The sequence below is a fragment of the Notolepis coatsorum genome (assembly GCF_963971535.1).
Source record: "Notolepis coatsorum genome assembly, chromosome: 9".
NCBI lineage: Eukaryota > Metazoa > Chordata > Actinopteri > Aulopiformes > Paralepididae > Notolepis > Notolepis coatsorum.
Window position 1 is genome coordinate 24,921,021 of NC_140173.1, and position 24,914 is coordinate 24,945,934.

Below are 24,914 nucleotides of genomic sequence, written 5' to 3' on the forward strand. Positions count from 1 at the left end.
AGTCTGGGGAAACACTTATAATTCTACACTACAACCACTTAGTAGCCATAATAAATGACTACTAAAATACAACCAATAAATAGCCATAAGGATAGTTCCTGATGCAGGATATCGTGATCACACAAACATACTATTTTTAAGTCAAAAACATTAAAGATAACTGATCTTGTGGAATTCAAAACAGCACAAATAATGTATAAAGCAAAAGGTAATGTACTTCCAGGAAACATTCAAAAACTGTTCTTTGATAGTGAGGGGGGTTATAATCTGAGGGGAAAACTCCAATAAAAAATCTTAGTGTACGTACTACCAGGAAAAGTCATTGCATTTCAATATGTGGAGTGAAACTGTGGAACAGTCTGAATGTTGTTCTTAAGCAATGTCCAAATATAATACAATTCAAACAGCGTTATAAAGAAATTATTTTTACGAGGATGGGGAAGGGATTTTGACATTCATGGTTTAAATTATAAAAAAAATTCTTCATGTTTTACATAATATATATATATATATATATTTATATGTTTTACATACATTTTTATATTGTACGGATTTAAATCAGTAAGGAATTACATACATTTTGAGTAGTGTAAAATGGGTAGGATTAAATAAGTGTATACTTCTTCCTACTCCTATACTTTTGTTTTCATTTCATTGCTAGAGATTAATGATTTGTTTTAGTTTTATTTTGTTTTATTTACATGTTCGAAATAAAGATTTCAAATCAAATCATTATCTGTGCTTTGTAGGAAAACATCAAGCTGGTCTGTGGTGTTCCACAAGGAAGCATACTAGCACCTTTACTGTTCCTAATTTATGCAAATGACATGTCATCAGTTTGTGACTGCAACTTATTCCTGTTCGCAGACGACTCAGCCCTGCTGGTCTCTGACAGGGACAAGTTGCAGGTTGAAAAAGCCCTCAGCTCTGAACTCGGCAGAATCTGAACCTGGCTCGCTGATAACAAACTATCATTACACCTGGGTAAAACAGAATCCATTCTCTTTGGATCAAGTAGCAAACTCAGCAAGACCAACAGCTTCTCTGTTACAGTGGGTGACAATATTGTCATAAGTGTAACGGGTGTTCTGTGTGTTGGTCTGGCTAACACCTGTTTTGTCTGTGTTGTGTTCTGGGGACTTCAAACGCCACAGGAAAGGAGGCGACTGTTCTACTGTTGGCAGTAACGGCCATTTATTGCTGGTTCAAGTTTCAAGTTTCAAGTTTCTTTAATAGTTGTCATACAGAAGTACAGAATACTTTTATACAAAATGCTTCTTTCTGTTACGCTCCAGAGACTGTGCTAGACAAAAGATAAGTATGAAATAAAATAAGTATAGCAAGTAAAAAAGTTAAAAATAGAAGTCACGTACGTAGACACAAGTGTTCAGTATGTACATATGTACAATGTTCAATGCAGAATAGAAGTAACTGAGTTACCATACAATATACTTTGCAATATACTAATATACAATATACTATATAGTGCAAAGCAGACATGGGATGAGGTACAATTTAGGTACAATTTACAATAAGGTGTCCTGAGGTATGGTTTGTAGTGCAAATTATTTTCCAATAAATATAAAGTGTGTCTAGGTGTTCTAAAGTGTGTAGAGTGGGTGCTGCAGTGGGTTGTTTGTTTAAAGTAAGTGTGTGTTCGTGTGGATGTGTGTGCTGTGAGTGCATTTGATGGTTGTTGCATAGTGTTATTGTTCGTTGAGCAACCTGATGGCCTGGGGATAGAAGCTTCTTCTGAGTCTTTCTGTGCTTGCCATGAGACTCCGGTATCGCTTGCCTGACCGCAGCAGTTCAAAGAGGCAGTTGTTTGGGTGGCTGGAGTCCTTGATAATTCTCTTAGCCTTACCCATGCACCGCTTGTTGTAAATGTTCTGGAGAGTGGGAATCCCCCCTCCAATTGTGCGCTCGGCTGAACGGGCCACTCTCTGTAGTCTGCTACGGTCTTGTGCGGTGCTATTCCCAAACCAGGAGGTGATATTGCCACTCAGGATGCTCTCTATTGTACATGAGTAGAAGTTCTTAAGGATCTTCTGACTGACGGCACGGGCACACTGCTGACGAATGAACACGGACGGACGGACGGGCGGCTGCCTCTTCACTTCCGCTCCCATGTTAACGAACGCTAGTAGGCACACTGGCCGCAAGCGGGAGCGCGCCTCGCGAGCGGCTCCCGAGCGGCAAGCTATCTTTTCCGCTTCAATCGGATTCGAGGCGGCGCGGGAGGCGTGCGGCGCGGGAGGCGTGCGCCACGCGCATTTTCACAGAAATACAATTGAATATCTGCATTCTTACCACAGATATAGATGTTGTTCAACCAGCTGTGTCTGTATCTGCAAATAAACGCCCAACCCCCACCTGTCTGTATGTTTGTTTATACCTATAACTATTACAATTAGGGATGCTCGATATTGGCTTTTTTACCGATACCGATATTCCGATATTGTCCAACTCTTAATTTCGATACCGATACCGATACCGATATCAACCGATACCGATATATGCAGGGTTTCCCCCCAAAAAAAAAGAATAATTTCAGGTAATTAATAATTTCACTGGATGCATTCAAAAGGCTTTCTAAATGTAAGCATTATCTGTGCAAAATATGATAATTAAGAAAAGTAAAAATTAACATTACATATCTCTTGTTGTTGAATTAAACCAACATGCATACTTTTGACAATAAATAAAATAAGAATTGGTTCTTACTTGCTTGCCTGGGTAAATAAAGGTTAAATAAATGTAAAAAAAAAAAAAAGCTTTTTTTTTTTTTTTTTTTTTACCGATACAGATATTTTCCGATATCACATTTTACTGCCGATATCGGCCGATAATATCGGTCGGCCGATAATATCGGACATCCCTAATTACAATGTTGCATAATAATAATAATAATAATAATAATAATAATAATAATAATAATAATAATAATAATAATAATAATAATAATAATAATAATAATAATAATAATAATAATAATAATAATAGCAGGATATAGCAGTCATTAAGTCAATCCACCTTGCCTATAATGACAAACGTTTTATTTGTTTCCTGACAGCTAATTATGGTAATTATAATTATGATTATTATTATTATGATTGAACAGCAACCAGTAGGCTTATATCAGTGTATATTTTATTAACAGATTGCAGAATGGGTATACAATACAGTACAGCTCTATCTTTTTCTCTCTCTCTTTATTCTCCCTATGCCTTTCTTTCTCTCTTTCTCTCTCGTTTTCTCTCTATCTTTCAATAGATGTTGTTCAACCAGCTAATGTGTCTGTATCTTTCCCAATTCTCGAAGTCAACTTCCTGTCTGTTGTTGCTAGGCAACTGCAGCGTGGGGGGAAACTGCCCCGCCTGGTACATTGTGTACGGTTCATTTAGTGCAGAAACGGATCGTTAAAGCGTCAAATTAAGCGGAATTTTCTTCAGTCCTTCACAATGCCAAAGAGCTGCTGTGTTACGCGTTGTACTAATGACAAAAACAGAAATCCAAATCGCAAGTTTTATACCATCTGTTATGGTTTGTAACCGACCTCAAACGCAATGGCACAGACAGGAAGTTCAGAGTTAGCCAAAAGCTAGGGCGTATTTATTTACAGAGTCACAAGATGGATGAGGTACAGTAATCAAACAAACGGGGATCTGGCATGTGACGATGTAGCGGCTCTGCAGATACTCCCAGTAGATAGTGGTGAGGAATTGGCATGTGACGTTGTAGCGGCTCTGCAGATACTCCCAGCTTTCACTCACGGTGGAAAAACGGAGAGAGAGAGAAATCAGAAACAGCCCAATGAACACACAGAGGCAGAGAGGTGACTGAGTCCAGTATTAATCCCAAGTGACTTGATCTTCGGTGTACCACACACAAGTTAGCTGAGTCCAGTGAAAAACAACACGGTATTCTTCAGTGTTATTCTAACACACAAATTAGCTGAGTCGAGTGCGAAACAAAACGGAATTCTTCAGTGTTATCCTAACACACAAATTAGCTGAGTCCAGTACAAAACAAAAATGGTATTTCTTCAGTGTTCACCAAACACACAAAAAACTGATAATCCAAAAAGACTGTTTCCAAAAACTCACCAGAGCGCAACGCGTAAAGCGGGCAGATAACGAGGCGCAGCTCCAAACGGGGAACCAGGTTCTCCACAGCGGTTCTCCACAAAAAGGTCCTGGAGAGAAAGAAGACAGGAACAGCGACGGGGAATGGCAGGTATATGCAGTTGTATTCCAGAACGACCCAACATCGATAGCAAGGAGGTCTGTGTATATAAAGCCTTCAGGGGCGCTAATTACAAACTGTGACAGCTGCGGGATGAGATTGATACTTGCTCCAAAAGCGTGTGGCGGGGAATGCACCAACCAACACGGCACCTTAAAGGAACGGAGCGCGTGGCGGGGAATGCATCAATCAACATAGTACCTTAAAGGAACGGAGCGTGTGGCGGGGAGCAGACCAAACCTCACAGTACCCCCCCCCTCCACGGGAGCCACCCGGCGACCAGCCCGACCCGGCTCGCCCGGATGGGCACGATGGAAGTCGGTGATCAGACCGGGATCCACGATGAGCCGGCGGGAGACCCAGCTCCATTCTTCCGGACCGTACCCCTCCCAGTCCACCAGGTACTGGAACCCCCAACCCTGCCGTCGAACGCCCATCAACCGGCGGACCTGCCACTGGGGGTGACCGTCCACCATCTCGGGAGGAGGTTGTTCCGGAGCAGGAGGCATCAGGGGACTGAGAGAGACAGGCTTAACCCGGGAATGTGCATGGACGCAGGAAGCTTAAGACTCACCGCCGCCGGACTGAGTACCTTCAGAACCTCAAAAGGACCGACGAACCGGGGGTTAAGCTTCTTGGCCGAGGACCGAAGTGGAAGGTCCCTTGCGGAAAGCCACACCCTCTGCCCAGGGTGGTACGTCGGCGCAGGAACCCGGCGCTGGTCAGCCCCACGACTGGCGCGCTCCGATAACCGGAGCAGCGCAGTCCTGGTGATCTCCCAGACCCGACGGCACCAGTCGAGGTGGTCCTGTACGGAGGGAACTGCCACCTCCGACTCCTGTGCAGGGAAAAGAGGGGGTTGGTAGCCCAGGGATACCTCAAAGGGTGAGAGGCCGGTGGCGGAACTGACCATGGAGTTGATGGAGTACTCGACCCAGGGAAGGAAACGGCTCCAAGAAGCGGGTTTCTCGGCAGCCACACACCGAAGAGCAGACTCCACACTCTGGTTCATCCTCTCCGTTTGTCCGTTAGTCTGGGGATGATAACCAGAGGAAAGACTGACCGTTGCCCCCAATCCCTTGCAAAAAGCCTGCCATACCTGGGAAGTGAACTGGGGCCCCCGGTCCGAGACGACGTCCTGGGGAAAACCATGGAGGCGAAACACGTGGCGTGTCAGGAGGTCCGCCGTCTCGGCCGCCGAGGGAAGCTTGGGAAGGGCCACGAGGTGAACCCCCTTGCTGAACCGATCCACCACGGTCAGTAGGCACGTGTTCCCCTGGGAAGAAGGAAGACCCGTGACAAAGTCCAGCGCCACATGTGACCAAGGACGGCTCGGAATGGGAAGCGGCTGCAATAGCCCGGAGGGTGCCTGGTGGGAGGCCTTGCTGCGGGCGCAGACTGCGCAGGCCAGTACGAACTCCTTGACGTCGTTCCTCATGGTGGGCCACCAGAATCGATGAGCCAGGAAGGAGAACGTGCGATGAACGCCCGGGTGGCAGGCGAACCGGCTGGTATGGCCCCACTGGAGGACCCGGGACCGGACCGAGTCGGGGACGAAGAGACGATGAACCGGTACATTGCCTGGAGCGCGATGGAAGCGTAGGGCACGCCTTACCACCCCCTCGATGCCCAAGGTGACTACTCCTACCACCCTGGCCTCTGGGAGGATGGGAGTCGGGTCCTCAGTGGTTGGAGCCCCCTTGGAGTGTAACCGGGACAGGGAGTCGGCCTTCGTGTTGCGGGAACCAGGGCGAAACGTCAGCGAGAAGTCGAACCGACTGAGGAAGCTGGCCCATCTTGCCTGCCGGCCATTGAGGCGCTTGGAAGCACGGATGTACGTCAGGTTCTTGTGGTCCGTCCAAATGGTAAATGGCTCCTCGGCCCCCTCTAGCCAATGACGCCACTCCTCCAAGGCAGCCACAACCGCCAGCAGCTCCCGATTGCCGATGTCATAGTTCCTCTCGGCAGGGAGGAAACGACGCGAGTAGAAGGCGCACGGATGTACCTTCTCGTCTGTTGCCGACCGCTGGGATAAGATAGCTCCTAGTCCAGTATCCGAGGCGTCCACCTCTACGATGAACTGTCTCTTGGGGTCTGGATGGAGCAAGATCGGGGCGGAAGTGAACCTCTTCTTGAGGGAGCGGAACGCAGCACACGCCGCTGGGGACCAGTCGAACGGCAGGGCGGGAGAGGTCAGCCTGGTAAGCAGTTCCGCCACTTGACTGTAGTTCCGGATGAATCTTCGGTAGAAGTTGGCGAACCCGAGGAAGCTCTGTAACTCCTTCCGAGAGGTGGGTTCCGGCCACTCCTCCACGGCCCGGATCTTGCTCGGGTCAGCTCGGGTCAAGCCTCTCCACGATGAAGCCCAGGTAATCGACGGAGTTGGAGTGGAATCGGCACTTCTCTGCCTTGACGAAGAGCCGATTGTGGAGGAGGCGCTCCAGCACACGGCGGACATGCTGGATGTGTTCCTCGAGGGTCTTGGAGAAAATGAGGATGTCGTCGAGGTATACTACCACAAACTCCTCCAGCATGTCACGAAGGACGTCGTTCATGAGCGCCTGGAATACCGCCGGAGCGTTGGTGAGGCCGAACGGCATTACCAGGTACTCCTAGTGGCCCTTGGGAGTCTTGAAGGCGGTCTTCCACTCATCGCCCTCTCGTATACGGACTAGATGGTAGGCACTCCGGAGGTCCAGCTTGGTAAAGACGGTAGCCTGGGTGAGAAGCTTGAAGGTGGAGTTCATGAGAGGAAGAGGGTACTTGTTCTTAATGGTGATCTCGTTGAGCTGGCGATAGTCGATGCAGGGTCGAAGGTCTCCGTCCTTCCTCCCAACAAAGAAGAAACCGGCCGCCACAGGAGAGGAGGAAGGCCGAATGAGTCCTGCTTCCAAGGACTCAGAGATATATTGATCCATCGCTGCCTTCTCAGGGACGGTCAAACTGTAGAGGCGGCTGCCGGGAAGGGGAGCCCCTGAGCGGAGGTCGATGGCACAGTCGTAAGGCCGGTGAGGCGGAAGGGCCTGAGCCCTGGACTTACTGAAAACCTCCTTGAGGTCGTGGTACTCGGGGGGTATGGTCGAGAGGTCCGGAGGCGGCTCACAAACGGATCTCCGGGGCGAGGGACAGGACGCCGCCTGAAGACACTGGGCATGACAGGAGGAGCTCCACCCCCTGATAGTACCGGAGGACCAGGCGATGTGGGGCTCGTGCAGCACGAGCCAGGGCCGGCCCAGGACTACTGGGACAAGAGGGGATCTGGTGATAAAAAACTGGAGTCTCTCAACGTGGTTACCAGCAATGGTGAGCAGGACAGGACAGGTGCGTTGAGTGATGTCAGCCAGGCGGTGTTGGTCCAATGCGAATACCTCCAATGGCCTCACGAGGTTCTCAAGTGGAATGTTGGCCCGGGTAGCAAACTCGAAGTCTAGGAAACTCTCGTCAGCCCCCGAGTCAATGAGTGCCTCCACCGTGGCCCGTTGGTCCGCCCAGGCCAGGGTGACGCTCATCAGACGGCTAGGTGGTGCACGGCTCTGGGAACGAGAAAAAAAAAAGCGGCTCACCAGGATCTCCCGGGGTCCCGGCGAGCCTGGTCTTTTGGCCGGGTGGGGCAGTTGGCGATACGGTGTCCATCCCGACCGCAGTAGAGGCAAAGGCCGGACCTGAACCTCGCCTCCCGTTCAGCTTGGCTAAGATGTGAACGTCCCAGCTGCATGGGTTCCTCCCCGGGCACCGAACGGGAGGGAAAGGGGCCACCAGTCGTGTTGGGAGCAGGGCGGACCGCAGTAACGTCACGAGTACGGGGAGTCTGGAGAACCTCTGGAGGTCCCTGTCGGGTTCTCTCACGTCTTCTCTCCTGGAGGCGTCCGTCGATGCGAATGGCGAGGCTGAATAGGTCCTCGAGGGACTCAGGTTCCTCACGGGTCGCGAGCTGGTCCCTGACAGCGTCGTTGAGCCCCCTCATGAAGGTGAGACGAAGCGCTTGACCGTTCCAACCGCTCTCCGTAGCCGCCAGTCTGAACTCCAGCACGTAGTCGGTGACCCCGCCACTGCCCTGCCGGAAGGTGCCCAACCGGGCTCCAGGGTCCTGGCCACGGGCTGGGTGGTGGAAAACCCTGCGGAGCTCAGCCACGAAGTCTGGGTAGGAAAAACAGAAATCAGCCCCCATTGCCCAGGAGGCAGTGACCCACTGGGCTGCCCGGCCTGAGAGCAAGTTAGTCATGTAAGCCACTCTGGCTCCCCTTGAAGTGAATCGGCTGGGTTGATGACGAAAAACCAACTCACATTGCATGATGAATGTGGCACAATCCTCGAAGTTACCATCGAACAACCGTGGTTCGGAGAGACGGGGCTCCCGAGGTGCGGGATCGGGAGGCGCGGGGCCTGCCAGGGCTGCGGGTGATGCTCCGGCCGAGGCTCCTGAAGTAAGTGGGGTTACAAGCAAGGTGTTAACGGTTTCACTCAGCGCTTGTAATTGGTGGAGAATATTAGACTGCTGGCTAGCCAGAGAGCCAAGGGACTCCTGAATAGGCAGGACCTGGTCTCGGAGCTCCTGTACAGCAGCCGCAGCCGCACCTAGCTGTAGGCTGTGGTCGTTGGTTAACTCAATCTGGACCGCCAACGCTGTTCTGACCCTCTCTGTGTCGGCTGAGGTCATCATGGTTGGGTCGTAATGTTATGGTTTGTAACCGACCTCAAACGCAACGGCACAGACAGGAAGTTCAGAGTTAGCCAAAAGCTAGGGCGTATTTATTTACAGAGTCACAAGATGGATGAGGTACAGTAATCAAACAAACGGGGATCTGGCATGTGACGATGTAGCGGCTCTGCAGATACTCCCAGTAGATAGTGGTGAGGAATTGGCATGTGACGTTGTAGCGGCTCTGCAGATACTCCCAGCTTTCACTCACGGTGGAAAAACGGAGAGAGAGAGAAATCAGAAACAGCCCAACGAACACACAGAGGCAGAGAGGTGACTGAGTCCAGTATTAATCCCAAGTGACTTGATCTTCGGTGTACCACACACAAGTTAGCTGAGTCCAGTGAAAAACAACACGGTATTCTTCAGTGTTATTCTAACACACAAATTAGCTGAGTCCAGTGCGAAACAAAACGGAATTCTTCAGTGTTATCCTAACACACAAATTAGCTGAGTCCAGTACAAAACAAAAATGGTATTTCTTCAGTGTTCACCAAACACACAAAAAACTGATAATCCAAAAAGACTGTTTCCAAAAACTCACCAGAGCGCAACGCGTAAAGCGGGCAGATAACGAGGCGCAGCTCCAAACGGGGAACCAGGTTCTCCACAGCGGTTCTCCACAAAAAGGTCCTGGAGAGAAAGAAGACAGGAACAGCGACGGGGAATGGCAGGTATATGCAGTTGTATTCCAGAACGACCCAACATCGATAGCAAGGAGGTCTGTGTATATAAAGCCTTCAGGGGCGCTAATTACAAACTGTGACAGCTGCGGGATGAGATTGATACTTGCTCCAAAAGCGTGTGGCGGGGAATGCACCAACCAACACGGCACCTTAAAGGAACGGAGCGCGTGGCGGGGAATGCATCAATCAACATAGTACCTTAAAGGAACGGAGCGTGTGGCGGGGAGCAGACCAAACCTCACAGTACCCCCCCCCTCCACGGGAGCCACCCGGCGACCAGCCCGACCCGGCTCGCCCGGATGGGCACGATGGAAGTCGGTGATCAGACCGGGATCCACGATGAGCCGGCGGGAGACCCAGCTCCATTCTTCCGGACCGTACCCCTCCCAGTCCACCAGGTACTGGAACCCCCAACCCTGCCGTCGAACGCCCATCAACCGGCGGACCTGCCACTGGGGGTGACCGTCCACCATCTCGGGAGGAGGTTGTTCCGGAGCAGGAGGCATCAGGGGACTGAGAGAGACAGGCTTAACCCGGGACACATGGAAAAGGGGGTGAATGTGCATGGACGCAGGAAGCTTAAGACTCACCGCCGCCGGACTGAGTACCTTCAGAACCTCAAAAGGACCGACGAACCGGGGGTTAAGCTTCTTGGCCGAGGACCGAAGTGGAAGGTCCCTTGCGGAAAGCCACACCCTCTGCCCAGGGTGGTACGTCGGCGCAGGAACCCGGCGCTGGTCAGCCCCACGACTGGCGCGCTCCGATAACCGGAGCAGCGCAGTCCTGGTGATCTCCCAGACCCGACGGCACCAGTCGAGGTGGTCCTGTACGGAGGGAACTGCCACCTCCGACTCCTGTGCAGGGAAAAGAGGGGGTTGGTAGCCCAGGGATACCTCAAAGGGTGAGAGGCCGGTGGCGGAACTGACCATGGAGTTGATGGAGTACTCGACCCAGGGAAGGAAACGGCTCCAAGAAGCGGGTTTCTCGGCAGCCACACACCGAAGAGCAGACTCCACACTCTGGTTCATCCTCTCCGTTTGTCCGTTAGTCTGGGGATGATAACCAGAGGAAAGACTGACCGTTGCCCCCAATCCCTTGCAAAAAGCCTGCCATACCTGGGAAGTGAACTGGGGCCCCCGGTCCGAGACGACGTCCTGGGGAAAACCATGGAGGCGAAACACGTGGCGTGTCAGGAGGTCCGCCGTCTCGGCCGCCGAGGGAAGCTTGGGAAGGGCCACGAGGTGAACCCCCTTGCTGAACCGATCCACCACGGTCAGTAGGCACGTGTTCCCCTGGGAAGAAGGAAGACCCGTGACAAAGTCCAGCGCCACATGTGACCAAGGACGGCTCGGAATGGGAAGCGGCTGCAATAGCCCGGAGGGTGCCTGGTGGGAGGCCTTGCTGCGGGCGCAGACTGCGCAGGCCAGTACGAACTCCTTGACGTCGTTCCTCATGGTGGGCCACCAGAATCGATGAGCCAGGAAGGAGAACGTGCGATGAACGCCCGGGTGGCAGGCGAACCGGCTGGTATGGCCCCACTGGAGGACCCGGGACCGGACCGAGTCGGGGACGAAGAGACGATGAACCGGTACATTGCCTGGAGCGCGATGGAAGCGTAGGGCACGCCTTACCACCCCCTCGATGCCCAAGGTGACTACTCCTACCACCCTGGCCTCTGGGAGGATGGGAGTCGGGTCCTCAGTGGTTGGAGCCCCCTTGGAGTGTAACCGGGACAGGGAGTCGGCCTTCGTGTTGCGGGAACCAGGGCGAAACGTCAGCGAGAAGTCGAACCGACTGAGGAAGCTGGCCCATCTTGCCTGCCGGCCATTGAGGCGCTTGGAAGCACGGATGTACGTCAGGTTCTTGTGGTCCGTCCAAATGGTAAATGGCTCCTCGGCCCCCTCTAGCCAATGACGCCACTCCTCCAAGGCAGCCACAACCGCCAGCAGCTCCCGATTGCCGATGTCATAGTTCCTCTCGGCAGGGAGGAAACGACGCGAGTAGAAGGCGCACGGATGTACCTTCTCGTCTGTTGCCGACCGCTGGGATAAGATAGCTCCTAGTCCAGTATCCGAGGCGTCCACCTCTACGATGAACTGTCTCTTGGGGTCTGGATGGAGCAAGATCGGGGCGGAAGTGAACCTCTTCTTGAGGGAGCGGAACGCAGCACACGCCGCTGGGGACCAGTCGAACGGCAGGGCGGGAGAGGTCAGCCTGGTAAGCAGTTCCGCCACTTGACTGTAGTTCCGGATGAATCTTCGGTAGAAGTTGGCGAACCCGAGGAAGCTCTGTAACTCCTTCCGAGAGGTGGGTTCCGGCCACTCCTCCACGGCCCGGATCTTGCTCGGGTCAGCTCGGGTCAAGCCTCTCCACGATGAAGCCCAGGTAATCGACGGAGTTGGAGTGGAATCGGCACTTCTCTGCCTTGACGAAGAGCCGATTGTGGAGGAGGCGCTCCAGCACACGGCGGACATGCTGGATGTGTTCCTCGAGGGTCTTGGAGAAAATGAGGATGTCGTCGAGGTATACTACCACAAACTCCTCCAGCATGTCACGAAGGACGTCGTTCATGAGCGCCTGGAATACCGCCGGAGCGTTGGTGAGGCCGAACGGCATTACCAGGTACTCCTAGTGGCCCTTGGGAGTCTTGAAGGCGGTCTTCCACTCATCGCCCTCTCGTATACGGACTAGATGGTAGGCACTCCGGAGGTCCAGCTTGGTAAAGACGGTAGCCTGGGTGAGAAGCTCGAAGGTGGAGTTCATGAGAGGAAGAGGGTACTTGTTCTTAATGGTGATCTCGTTGAGCTGGCGATAGTCGATGCAGGGTCGAAGGTCTCCGTCCTTCCTCCCAACAAAGAAGAAACCGGCCGCCACAGGAGAGGAGGAAGGCCGAATGAGTCCTGCTTCCAAGGACTCAGAGATATATTGATCCATCGCTGCCTTCTCAGGGACGGTCAAACTGTAGAGGCGGCTGCCGGGAAGGGGAGCCCCTGAGCGGAGGTCGATGGCACAGTCGTAAGGCCGGTGAGGCGGAAGGGCCTGAGCCCTGGACTTACTGAAAACCTCCTTGAGGTCGTGGTACTCGGGGGGTATGGTCGAGAGGTCCGGAGGCGGCTCACAAACGGATCTCCGGGGCGAGGGACAGGACGCCGCCTGAAGACACTGGGCATGACAGGAGGAGCTCCACCCCCTGATAGTACCGGAGGACCAGGCGATGTGGGGCTCGTGCAGCACGAGCCAGGGCCGGCCCAGGACTACTGGGACAAGAGGGGATCTGGTGATAAAAAACTGGAGTCTCTCAACGTGGTTACCAGCAATGGTGAGCAGGACAGGACAGGTGCGTTGAGTGATGTCAGCCAGGCGGTGTTGGTCCAATGCGAATACCTCCAATGGCCTCACGAGGTTCTCAAGTGGAATGTTGGCCCGGGTAGCAAACTCGAAGTCTAGGAAACTCTCGTCAGCCCCCGAGTCAATGAGTGCCTCCACCGTGGCCCGTTGGTCCGCCCAGGCCAGGGTGACGCTCATCAGACGGCTAGGTGGTGCACGGCTCTGGGAACGAGAAAAAAAAAGCGGCTCACCAGGATCTCCCGGGGTCCCGGCGAGCCTGGTCTTTTGGCCGGGTGGGGCAGTTGGCGATACGGTGTCCATCCCGACCGCAGTAGAGGCAAAGGCCGGACCTGAACCTCGCCTCCCGTTCAGCTTGGCTAAGATGTGAACGTCCCAGCTGCATGGGTTCCTCCCCGGGCACCGAACGGGAGGGAAAGGGGCCACCAGTCGTGTTGGGAGCAGGGCGGACCGCAGTAACGTCACGAGTACGGGGAGTCTGGAGAACCTCTGGAGGTCCCTGTCGGGTTCTCTCACGTCTTCTCTCCTGGAGGCGTCCGTCGATGCGAATGGCGAGGCTGAATAGGTCCTCGAGGGACTCAGGTTCCTCACGGGTCGCGAGCTGGTCCCTGACAGCGTCGTTGAGCCCCCTCATGAAGGTGAGACGAAGCGCTTGACCGTTCCAACCGCTCTCCGTAGCCGCCAGTCTGAACTCCAGCACGTAGTCGGTGACCCCGCCACTGCCCTGCCGGAAGGTGCCCAACCGGGCTCCAGGGTCCTGGCCACGGGCTGGGTGGTGGAAAACCCTGCGGAGCTCAGCCACGAAGTCTGGGTAGGAAAAACAGAAATCAGCCCCCATTGCCCAGGAGGCAGTGACCCACTGGGCTGCCCGGCCTGAGAGCAAGTTAGTCATGTAAGCCACTCTGGCTCCCCTTGAAGTGAATCGGCTGGGTTGATGACGAAAAACCAACTCACATTGCATGATGAATGTGGCACAATCCTCGAAGTTACCATCGAACAACCGTGGTTCGGAGAGACGGGGCTCCCGAGGTGCGGGATCGGGAGGCGCGGGGCCTGCCAGGGCTGCGGGTGATGCTCCGGCCGAGGCTCCTGAAGTAAGTGGGGTTACAAGCAAGGTGTTAACGGTTTCACTCAGCGCTTGTAATTGGTGGAGAATATTAGACTGCTGGCTAGCCAGAGAGCCAAGGGACTCCTGAATAGGCAGGACCTGGTCTCGGAGCTCCTGTACAGCAGCCGCAGCCGCACCTAGCTGTAGGCTGTGGTCGTTGGTTAACTCAATCTGGACCGCCAACGCTGTTCTGACCCTCTCTGTGTCGGCTGAGGTCATCATGGTTGGGTCGTAATGTTATGGTTTGTAACCGACCTCAAACGCAACGGCACAGACAGGAAGTTCAGAGTTAGCCAAAAGCTAGGGCGTATTTATTTACAGAGTCACAAGATGGATGAGGTACAGTAATCAAACAAACGGGGATCTGGCATGTGACGATGTAGCGGCTCTGCAGATACTCCCAGTAGATAGTGGTGAGGAATTGGCATGTGACGTTGTAGCGGCTCTGCAGATACTCCCAGCTTTCACTCACGGTGGAAAAACGGAGAGAGAGAGAAATCAGAAACAGCCCAACGAACACACAGAGGCAGAGAGGTGACTGAGTCCAGTATTAATCCCAAGTGACTTGATCTTCGGTGTACCACACACAAGTTAGCTGAGTCCAGTGAAAAACAACACGGTATTCTTCAGTGTTATTCTAACACACAAATTAGCTGAGTCCAGTGAAAAACAACACGGTATTCTTCAGTGTTATTCTAACACACAAGTTAGCTGAGTCCAGTGAAAAACAACACGGTATTCTTCAGTGTTATCCTAACACACAAATTAGCTGAGTCCAGTACAAAACAAAAATGGTATTTCTTCAGTGTTCACCAAACACACAAAAAACTGATAATCCAAAAAGACTTTCCAAAAACTCACCAGAGCGCAACGCGTAAAGCGGGCAGATAACGAGGCGCAGCTCCAAACGGGGAACCAGGTTCTCCACAGCGGTTCTCCACAAAAAGGTCCTGGAGAGAAAGAAGACAGGAACAGCGACGGGGAATGGCAGGTATATGCAGTTGTATTCCAGAACGACCCAACATCGATAGCAAGGAGGTCTGTGTATATAAAGCCTTCAGGGGCGCTAATTACAAACTGTGACAGCTGCGGGATGAGATTGATACTTGCTCCAAAAGCGTGTGGCGGGGAATGCACCAACCAACACGGCACCTTAAAGGAACGGAGCGTGTGGCGGGGAGCGGACCAAACCTCACACCATCAAGGAGGAAAAAGTGGCTGGTGGCTAACTTTCGGCTAACTCGCTCTGCTGTTGTGGTTGTGGTAGCTACATGCTAAGCTAACGTTAATTACATAATATCGAACCGATAGGAGCTTATCTTATCTAATCTTACGTGGATGTTTGATCGGGTAGTGGCACACGTGGTACCACCACGTAAGATTAGATAAGATAAGCTCCTATCGGTTCGATATTATGTAATTAACGTTAGCTTAGCATGTAGCTACCATGACCACAACACAGAGCGAGTTAGCCGAACGTTAGCCACCAGCCACTTTTTCCTCCGTGATGCAGCTGGTATTATATAAAACTTGCGATTTGGATTTCTGTGTTTGTTATTAGTACAAAACGTAACACAGCAGCTTCAATTTGGGTATTCGAGAGTTGGCCATGTCTGTATGTGTTTTGGGGATCATCCCTATGTTCCCCGGGTCCTATGTTCCCCGGGTTCTATGTTCCCCGCTTTGATTGATTAATAGATTGAACATTTTATAATTTTTTATTATTTTATTAATTATTAATGTCCGCCTTGTTTCGAACGGTTAAGCTTAGGCCCTCGTTCGAACTGGTTAAGGTTAGAGTTTGGAATCAGGGCTGGTGGTCTAAAATGTTCAATCTATCAATCAATCAAAGCGGGGAACATAGAACCCGGGGAACATAGGACCCGGGGAACATAGACATGCTCCCGTGTTTTGTATGGACATTATGTCAAGTCAATCAGGGGGAGATCTTTGACTCATATCTCGCCTTAGAATCACCAGAAAGGCTTTCGAAATAGTGAAATGCCATGTTGGCCTCAATATTTTCAAAACAAATCGTATGAAAATGTTATGAAATGAACAAGAATGTGATAAAACATGTAATAAAAACGGACCTCAACGCATGCATTTGATGGTAGAAATCCGTATGGTCCCCCTATACCAAGATGGCGGCGGTCTCGTGACATCAGAGTGTCTTCGAGAATGCAAATAAACAATATTACTATAGTTAGTACCCCGCCCTGTCTGTCTGTCTGTTTGTTTGTCTATCTGTCATATCTGGTTGCCTGTCTGTCTGTCTGTCTGTCTGTCTGTCTGTCTGTCTGTCTGTCTGTCTGTCTGTCTGTCTGTCTGTCTGTCTGTCTGTCTGTCTGTCTGTCTGTCTGTCTGTCTGTCTGTCTGTCTGTCTGTCTGTCTGTCTGTCTGTCTGTCTGTCTGTCTGTCTGTCTGTCTGTCTGTTTGTTTGTTTGTTTGTCTATCTGTCTATATCTGGTTGCCTGTCTGTCCCGACAGAGACAGAGAGAGAGGGGGGGGGAAGAGGGGGGGGGGGGAGATAGAGAGAGAGAGAGGGAGAGAGAGAGAGAGCGAGAGGGAGAGAGAGAGGGAGAGAGAGAGAGAGGGGGGGAGAGAGAGAGAGAGGGGGAGAGAGAGAGGGAGAGAGAGAGAGCTCTTGCTGCTGCTGGGGCTCCACGCTGCTCTTTCAGGAGTACAGTCACACTGATCATCATTCTAAAATGACTGACTTCGCATATAGACTAGGCATTTACAGCTGTCCCAATGTAAATGTGCCTTCCTCGGTGCGCTTCCGCACGCTCAAGTCATCGGTCCAGTGTGCCTGACGAGGGAGCCGCGCGTGAAATTCGTGCGCATTCAGTGTGCCCGTCGCGTGACTTGGAACTTCCTTAGGCGCCTGAGGAAGTAGAGGCGTTGTCGTGCCTTCTTCACAACACTGTCAATGTGTGTGGTCCATGTCAAGTCCTCGGATATGTGGGCTCCGTGTTAAGGTTTGAAACCGACCTCAAACGCACGGCACAGACAGGAAGTTCAGAGTTAGCCAAATACTAGGGCGTATTTATTTACAGAGTCACAAAGGGGTAAAGTAACAATTATGAAACAACAAGGGAGACTGCCATCGGCAGAGTTCTCTGCGGCTCTGCAGATCCTCCTGGTGATAGCGGTGGGGAATCGGTATTTGACGTTGTAGCGGCTCTGCAGATACCCCCAGCTTTAACTCGAGGTGGAAAACGGAGAGAGAGAGAGATATCAATAACAGTCCAACGAAACACAGAGGCAGTGTGGTTCCCTCCTCCCTTAGCTGTGTCCAGAACCAATGAACAGTGACAATCTTCGGTGTTCTCCACAACACACAATTTAGCTGAGTTTAGTGCAAACAGAAATGATATCTTCAGTGTCTCTTCTAAACACACACTTCAACTGAGTCCAGTGCAAGCAAAAATGATAATCTTCGGTGTTCGTCACACACACAGACAGAATAATCCAGAGGGGTTTGGTTCCAACTCACCCAAGCGCAAACGCGTAAAGCGGGTAAACGAGGCGCAGCTCCAAACGGGGAACAAGGTTCTCATCAGCGGATCTCCACAGAAAGTACTGGAGGGAAGGTAGACGAGGCACAGCAACGGGGAAAAAGCAGGCAAAAGCAGTTGTATTCCAAAACGACCCGACATCGATTGAAGGGAAGTCCCAGTATAAAAAGCCTCTGGGGCACTAATCAAAAACTATGACAGGTGCGCGCTGGAATTGATACTTGCTCCAAAAGCGTGTGGCGGGGAATGCACCAATCAACACAGCACCTTAAAGGAGCGGAGCGTGTGGCGGGGAATGCATCAATCAACACAGTACCTTAAAGGAGCGGAGCGTGTGGCGGGGAATGAACCAATCCTCACACTCCGAGGTACTTACCACTGTTCAGCTCTCAAAACCTGCACACAATGAATGGCAAAAGTACCACAAAAGAACGGCATTACATTCGTTTCCAGTCCTGACAGTCAAATCTCTTAGGTTGAGCGCTCTGGCGCAAAGTGACTAGTGACGTCACTACGTGGACCGCGTGACCTAGCCACATTTCACACAGTAACTAGCATACTAAACCTGTTAGCATAAAGCGTGAATGGCATTGAATATAAATGTATAAAGTGTGTAAAGTCTAAAGTGAATACATAAACATGAAAGAAACGATTTAGAATACACGTATACCTGCACACAATGAATGACAAAAGTACCACAAAAGAACGGCATTACATTCGTTTCCAGTCCTGACAGTCAAATCTGTCGACAAATCTGCGCTCTGGCGCGAAGTGACTAAAACCGGAAAAGTACTCTCTAGACAATGAACTGGCCTAGTGAACCGGAAGCAAAGCTCTTGACCGTGAACTTCCTTAAAGTGACGGTTCATATAAAAGCATCAGTATAAATAAATCATAATAAACATTTGTAAACATAGGATTTGGTGACATTTCAATCCTTCAAAATAATAATAATAATAATAATAATGTTAATTTGACAACTTGTTACATTCACCCCTCCTGAAATTCACCAACATCCTGTGTTAGCAGAGCAATAGAGAGAAAAATAGATAGTCTACCACTAACCTAGACCTGGCACAAGAGGAAAGGACCTAGTCCCCCAGTCGACTCAAAAGTCACCCCCCATAAGAGGTTCAGAGAATACATTTTTTTTATCAGATCTCAAAATTCCCCTATATTAATATGATGCCTGATACGCCACACAACTCATGGCCCTCAAAGCTGTCTGATAGACACCCACCCACTCAACTCAGCAAAACAAGAGAAAAAAACTGACTCGGTGAACCCTAACCTCCACCACAACTCAACCCCTCACCCCCCTCAGAAATGGCATCTGAACCATAGATTCTATTAACCTGTTCACTGATCTCACTACTCTCCCTGTATGTGTCCTAACCGCGTGTATGCTTTTACCAGCGCGTTTGTGTTTCCGGGTTCCCGTTTTGCGCTCCGATTGGCCACTGACCTACACACGTACGCCCCCCTCGCTATCGCCTTTGGGGCGTGAGATATGAAGACAGATTTAACTGGGTATAGGAAGGAAGTACCATACGAGCCGCAAATTGAACATGCTGTTACAAAGATTGAAATCAGGAATGTCCAATCGTTGCTTTTCTTTTGAATCAAATCTTAAGGTCCTTTATTTTCTATTAGTTACAGATTCTAATTCAGTTCAGTTCGTTTTCTTCTAGTTCAGTTCAGTTAAATTCAAAGTATTTTTACATTCTTTCAGTTCAGTTCAGTTCAGTTCAAAGTCCTATTACATTTCCATTTGTGTGTGCTCGAAGAGCACGCCACATATATTACAGCTGGTTCCAATGACAATCAAAACACAATTCAGCACAGCTGCAGTGTTTAGGAACACGTTGGCAGGAGCTGTCCACTCTTGCGTGGTGCTGAAAGACAAACTGTGTTAGTTTTGTTGGCGAACAAGCATTGCACTTTCATTGTCATTAAAGAAAATGAAACAAATAAGACAAAACGTTATCACCAATTAACTATGTGTGTGTATTATATTTTACTTTATGAGTCTGAAAGAAAATGTATATTATTAATAATAATAGTTGGAACAAACTCCGGCCCGATGAACACTGTTCATCAATTAATCTCAAGGTTATACAATAACTGTATTGGCCGTCTGATAATTTTTCTTCCTGGTAACTGTATTGAGCAACTTCTAGTTTTGCCATCACGACCTGGGAATACTTCATGTATCCTACCCATTTTCCAGAGTTGTCTTGGCAACATGTGTTCGTTTACCAGTACCACATCACCTTCCTTCAGTGGTGTTGTTTTCTTTGTGGAGGATGCGTGAGCAGATCTCAATTCCATCAGGTATTCACTTCTCCACCGATTCCAGTATCCATTGACGAGACGTTCTCTGTATCGCCATCTCTTGTTCATGTCCTTTCGAGTTCCTTGTTGTATGTTTGACTCTTTTACAGTCTGTGGTGGTAGTGTCGTCAGTCGGTTTCCTACCAGGAAGTGAGCTGGGGTTAGAGGTGCCACCTCGCTTTCGTGGTCCACATAAGTGAGTGGTCTTGAATTGATCACAGCCTCCACTTCAGTCAGAAAGGTCTGCAGTTCCTCGAAGCTCAGAAATGCTTTTCCCACAATTCTTTTGAGGCTGGTCTTGACTGAACGCACCATACGCTCCCATATACCGCCCCACCATGCAGCTCTTTCCACAATAAACTTCCAGTTTATCCGTTTTTCTGCAAAGAAGTCCTTCACTTGGTTGGATTTCATTGATTTCCATATTTCGTTCAAGTCCTGTGATGCCCTTTTAAATGTCTGTGCATTGTCTGAATAAATTGTTGAGCAAATGCCTCTTCTTGCAATAAACCTTCTGAAGGCCAAAAGAAAGTTAGGTGTCGTCAAGTCTGACACTAATTCTAAGTGAACAGCTCTGGTTACTGCGCACGTGAATAAAGCAATGTAGGCCTTTTTGTGGTCAGGTCTGACGTACAACGGCCCTGCAAAGTCAACTCCAGTCACTTCAAATGGTGCAGCTTCAGTTGTCCTGTCCGTAGGTAAAGGTGCTGTTATTTCTTGACTGGCCTTGGTTGTAAACCTTTTGCAAATGAGACATCGGTTTAGAATCCGTTTAGTTGCTTGTCGTCCTCTTAGGATCCAGAAATGTTCACGTAGCTGTGTTAAGGTGTTCTGAAGTCCATTATGCATTACCTCTTCATGCGCATGTTTTATTTCCAGTTCTGTAAATACGTCATGCGTGGGTAGAATAAACGGATGCTTTTGTCCATATCTGAGGCTTGATTTTTGCAATCTACCTCCAACTCGCATTACTCCATTATCCAAGAATGGGTTTAGATCTTTAATTTTCGAGTGCTTGTGAATATCCGTTCCCTTTTGCAATTCCTTCATTTCTTGTGGGAAGGCTCTCTTTTGCGTTTCAGCAATCCAGTATAACTCTGCTGTGTTCATTTCCACTGCCGTCAGTGGCCCTTGGCGTTTACTTTTATTGCGCGAGTTATGCACAAATCGGTTTACCCATGCAGTAATTCTGAGAACTGTAGTTCGCCTACTGTAATTTTCAAGCGGAATAATTGCAGTTTCTGTTAGGTACGTTTTCGTTTCGGTCACAACATGGTACTGTTTGACAGTCTCCTCAATGGGCTCTTGTAGGCTATGCCCGTTGGTTTCCTTTTCTATTTGACGGGGGTCCGCGTCTCTTAGCCATTGTGGTCCATTCCACCATAAGCTCTGAGTCTTTAAGTTTTCCGCGGATATTCCTCGTGTGCCTAGATCGGCTGGATTATCTTTACCAGGACAGTGTCGCCAATCTTCTGGCTCGGAAAGCTTTTGGATTTCAACTATCCTGTTTGCAACGAATGGTTTCCACTGGTTGGCGGAGCCCTTTATCCAGTGAAGTGTGATTGTTGAGTCTGTCCAAAGGTAAGCTTTTATCGGTGTGTCTCTGGTGTCCGATATATATTTACAAAGTCTCGCTCCTATTAGAGCTGCTAATAACTCCAGTCTTGGTAGCGTCACCTTCTTCAAAGGGGCTACCTTCGTTTTGGCACATATTAACGTGCAGGTGCTTTCGTCATTCCCAACCGTGCGTAAATAGCCTACGGCGCAGTACGCGGTTTCACTGGCATCGCAGAATACGTGTAGTTGTCGCTCTGTGATTGAACTCGTGGTTCCAGTGTCGTAGGGTCTGGGAATTACCATATTCTTGACAGTTTGTAACTCTCCATACCATTCTTTCCATTTTGACTTTAAATCGGTGGGCAAGTCCTCATCCCACTCTAGGCCTCGTTCCCATGTTTCCTGGAATAGTCGCTTGGCCCTCACCGTGAATGGTGACAGGAACCCGATAGGGTCGAATAACCTGGCGGCTGTTTGCAGGACTGTCCTCTTTGTGCATTTCGTATTCTTGGATTCTCGTAGAATACTTGTCAGATCAAACATGAAATCGTCCGATGTCGTTCTCCACGTCATTCCCAGAACCTTGACTGGGGCATTCTGGTCCGATTTCGTTTCCTGTAGTTTGTTCTGTAGTTCAGGTGAATTAGTTTTCCATTTACACATCTTCATTGCGGCCTTGTCCATGATTATTTTGGATTCATTATACAACTTGTATGCATCTTCTACGGTATCCGCTCCATTTATGAAATCATCCACATAAAGAGTTTCTCTTAATGCTTTTACCGTAGAGGGGTATGTTGACTCCAATCCCTCCAGATGATGTCTGATCGTTGCTGACAGCAGGAATGGGCTGGCAGTCGCGCCAAATGGAACCCTTGTCATCCTCATTATGCATTCATTATATTCGTTTTCATTCTCTGTATGAGGTGTCTTGTCTGTCCACAGGAACCTCAGTGCGTCTCGATCTGTCGGGTTTATTGAGATCTGTAGGAAGGCCTTTTCAATGTCCGACATGAAAGCAATTTTGTGTTGTCTGAATTTCAATAGTACATTCAATAAATCAGGGTTCAAGTTGGGCCCAGTTAATAGACAGTCATTAAGTGAGTCACTATTTTCATCATGTGATGACGCATCGAATACAACCCTGACTTTCGTCGTTGCGCGTTCCTCCTTCACAATAGCATGATGTGGCATGTAGTACAATGGGTTACCGGTGATATTGGTTTCGACTGGTTCAATGATTTTCTTCTCCAAGTAGTCTTTGATCACCTCATTGTATCTTGTGAAGAGTTTCCCATCATGTTTGAATCTTCTCATCAGACGTTGAAACCTGTTCTCTGCAATTCTGTAGTTGGATGACAGTTTCAAATTATCTGTGCGCCATGGTAGTTGCACTTCATAACGTTCTCCGTTGTGCGTAATGGTTTCTTTGAATTGTTTCAGAGCAATTTCTTCATTGGCGCTCAACTTAGTTTCTAGTTCAGGGTTGATTCCCAGGGATTCTAGCTCCCAAAATAAGCGTAACTGGTCAGACAGTGTTTTATTATCTACATTGACATGCATCACTCCGACGTTGGTTATAGTGCTGACATGCATTGTAGTTACCGTTCCTTGAATGAGCCATCCGAAGCTGCTCTCGGCTGCCACTAGTCCATCTTGTAGTCTTTCAATCTTCCCAGAGACCACTTTCCAATAGTAGTCGGATCCGATTAATATTTCCACGTCTTGATTTTCCATTCCGTGGACCTTTACGTCGGCCAACAGAATTCCTTTTCCTTCCATCTCCGTGCGTAATGGCTCTCCGGGTACACTCATTAGTGACGTGCACACTTGTGGTGATTCCAGTAATTCAATTTCGATTGTTTGGCCATTTCTTACATCGGATAATTTTGCCCGTACTTTATTGCAATGCACTCGTTTTGGTTGTAGGCTGCCAAACGTGTGTAATTGTATTACCTCGGAGCCTATTACCGGTAGATTTAGTTTGCGTGACAATTCTGTCCTTATAAAGCTACGTTGACTCCCACCGTCCAACAGGCATCTGGTCAATTTACTCCTGGTTGCGTTTTGGCCAACCAACCACACTGTTGCTGTTTGGAGTAAAACATTGCTATTATGGCCCGAATTATATCCGACGGTAGTGTCAGTTTGTAGGTTTGTAGGTTGTTGCGCTACGCGCTGTCTTGGTTCATAAGGGCGCATATCATGTGGTTGAGCGCATACTACTTTGTGGTGTCGCCGGCCACACTTCTCGCATGAAACCTGCGCCTTACAAGTTCTGGCCATATGTCCTGTCCCCAAACACACAAAACAACGTCCTTGTCTTTTAAGGAATTCTCTTCTTTGTTCGACTGTATTTTCCGTGCAGTGTTTGGATATATGGTTGGCTTTGTTGAAAAATATGCAGTTCTGTGGCGCTCCCGTATATAATGCAGCGGTAGACGCTCTATAGGCTGCGGTAGGCCTATGTCTTTGCTCATAATTTTGTTTGTCAATTTGTGGATTCAGATCAATCAAGTTTGCCGTTCTTTCTCGGCTTTCTACTTCTCTTTTCAGGAATTTCATTAGGCCATCTACTTCCAACATGTCGTCTTCCTCTCTTTGACGGCTGAACGCGAGCGTTATGCTCTCTGGCACCATTTTCATTAGGATAGGGCAGAGTAAACTACCATACATTTCAGAGACGACTTGAAGCGCTGACAGACTTCTGACTTGTATTTCGATCTCATCATATAGTTTTCGTAGGGCGACTGTGTCGTTTGCACGTTTAACCGGGGTCAAGTTTAATAACTTATTCATATGGGCATTGATTAAAAGATCTTTTCGGCCAAATCTGTTTTCCAACATTTTAATCGCAGCATCATAATTTTCATTGGTTAATGCGAGACCCGTGATTGCGTTTGCAGCCTTTCCCGTGAGATAGGACTTTAGATAATTAAACTTGTCAGCCTTGCTGAGGTCTGGGTTTCTATGAACTGCCATGTCGTACTGGCTCCAGAACGTTTGCCATAGGCTAATTTCTCCGTTAAATTTATCAATGATCAGTCTCGGGAGTTTGACTGCAAAACCATATCCCTTGTTGGAGCACACTGATGAACGGTCATCTTCTTTTCTTATCATAGCCTTTTTCAATTTGGTTTTACGCACACATATATCCTCTTCATATCGTTGCACACCCTGAAGTTCATCTTCAAAATCCTCTTCCTCAATTCCGTCTTCAATTTCTGTGTTCAAGGCTTTCAATGCAATTTCTTTTTCCACAAGCATGTCCAGCATTTCTTCATAATCCACGTCCACATCTTCTAATGACACTCTTGTCTTCTCATCTATCACATTGAGTAATTTTGTTATCGCAGTCCTTACCACACCTCTTTTCAGAAGTAGTTTCTTTAGTTGTGTCTTGGACATCGCTGCTGTAG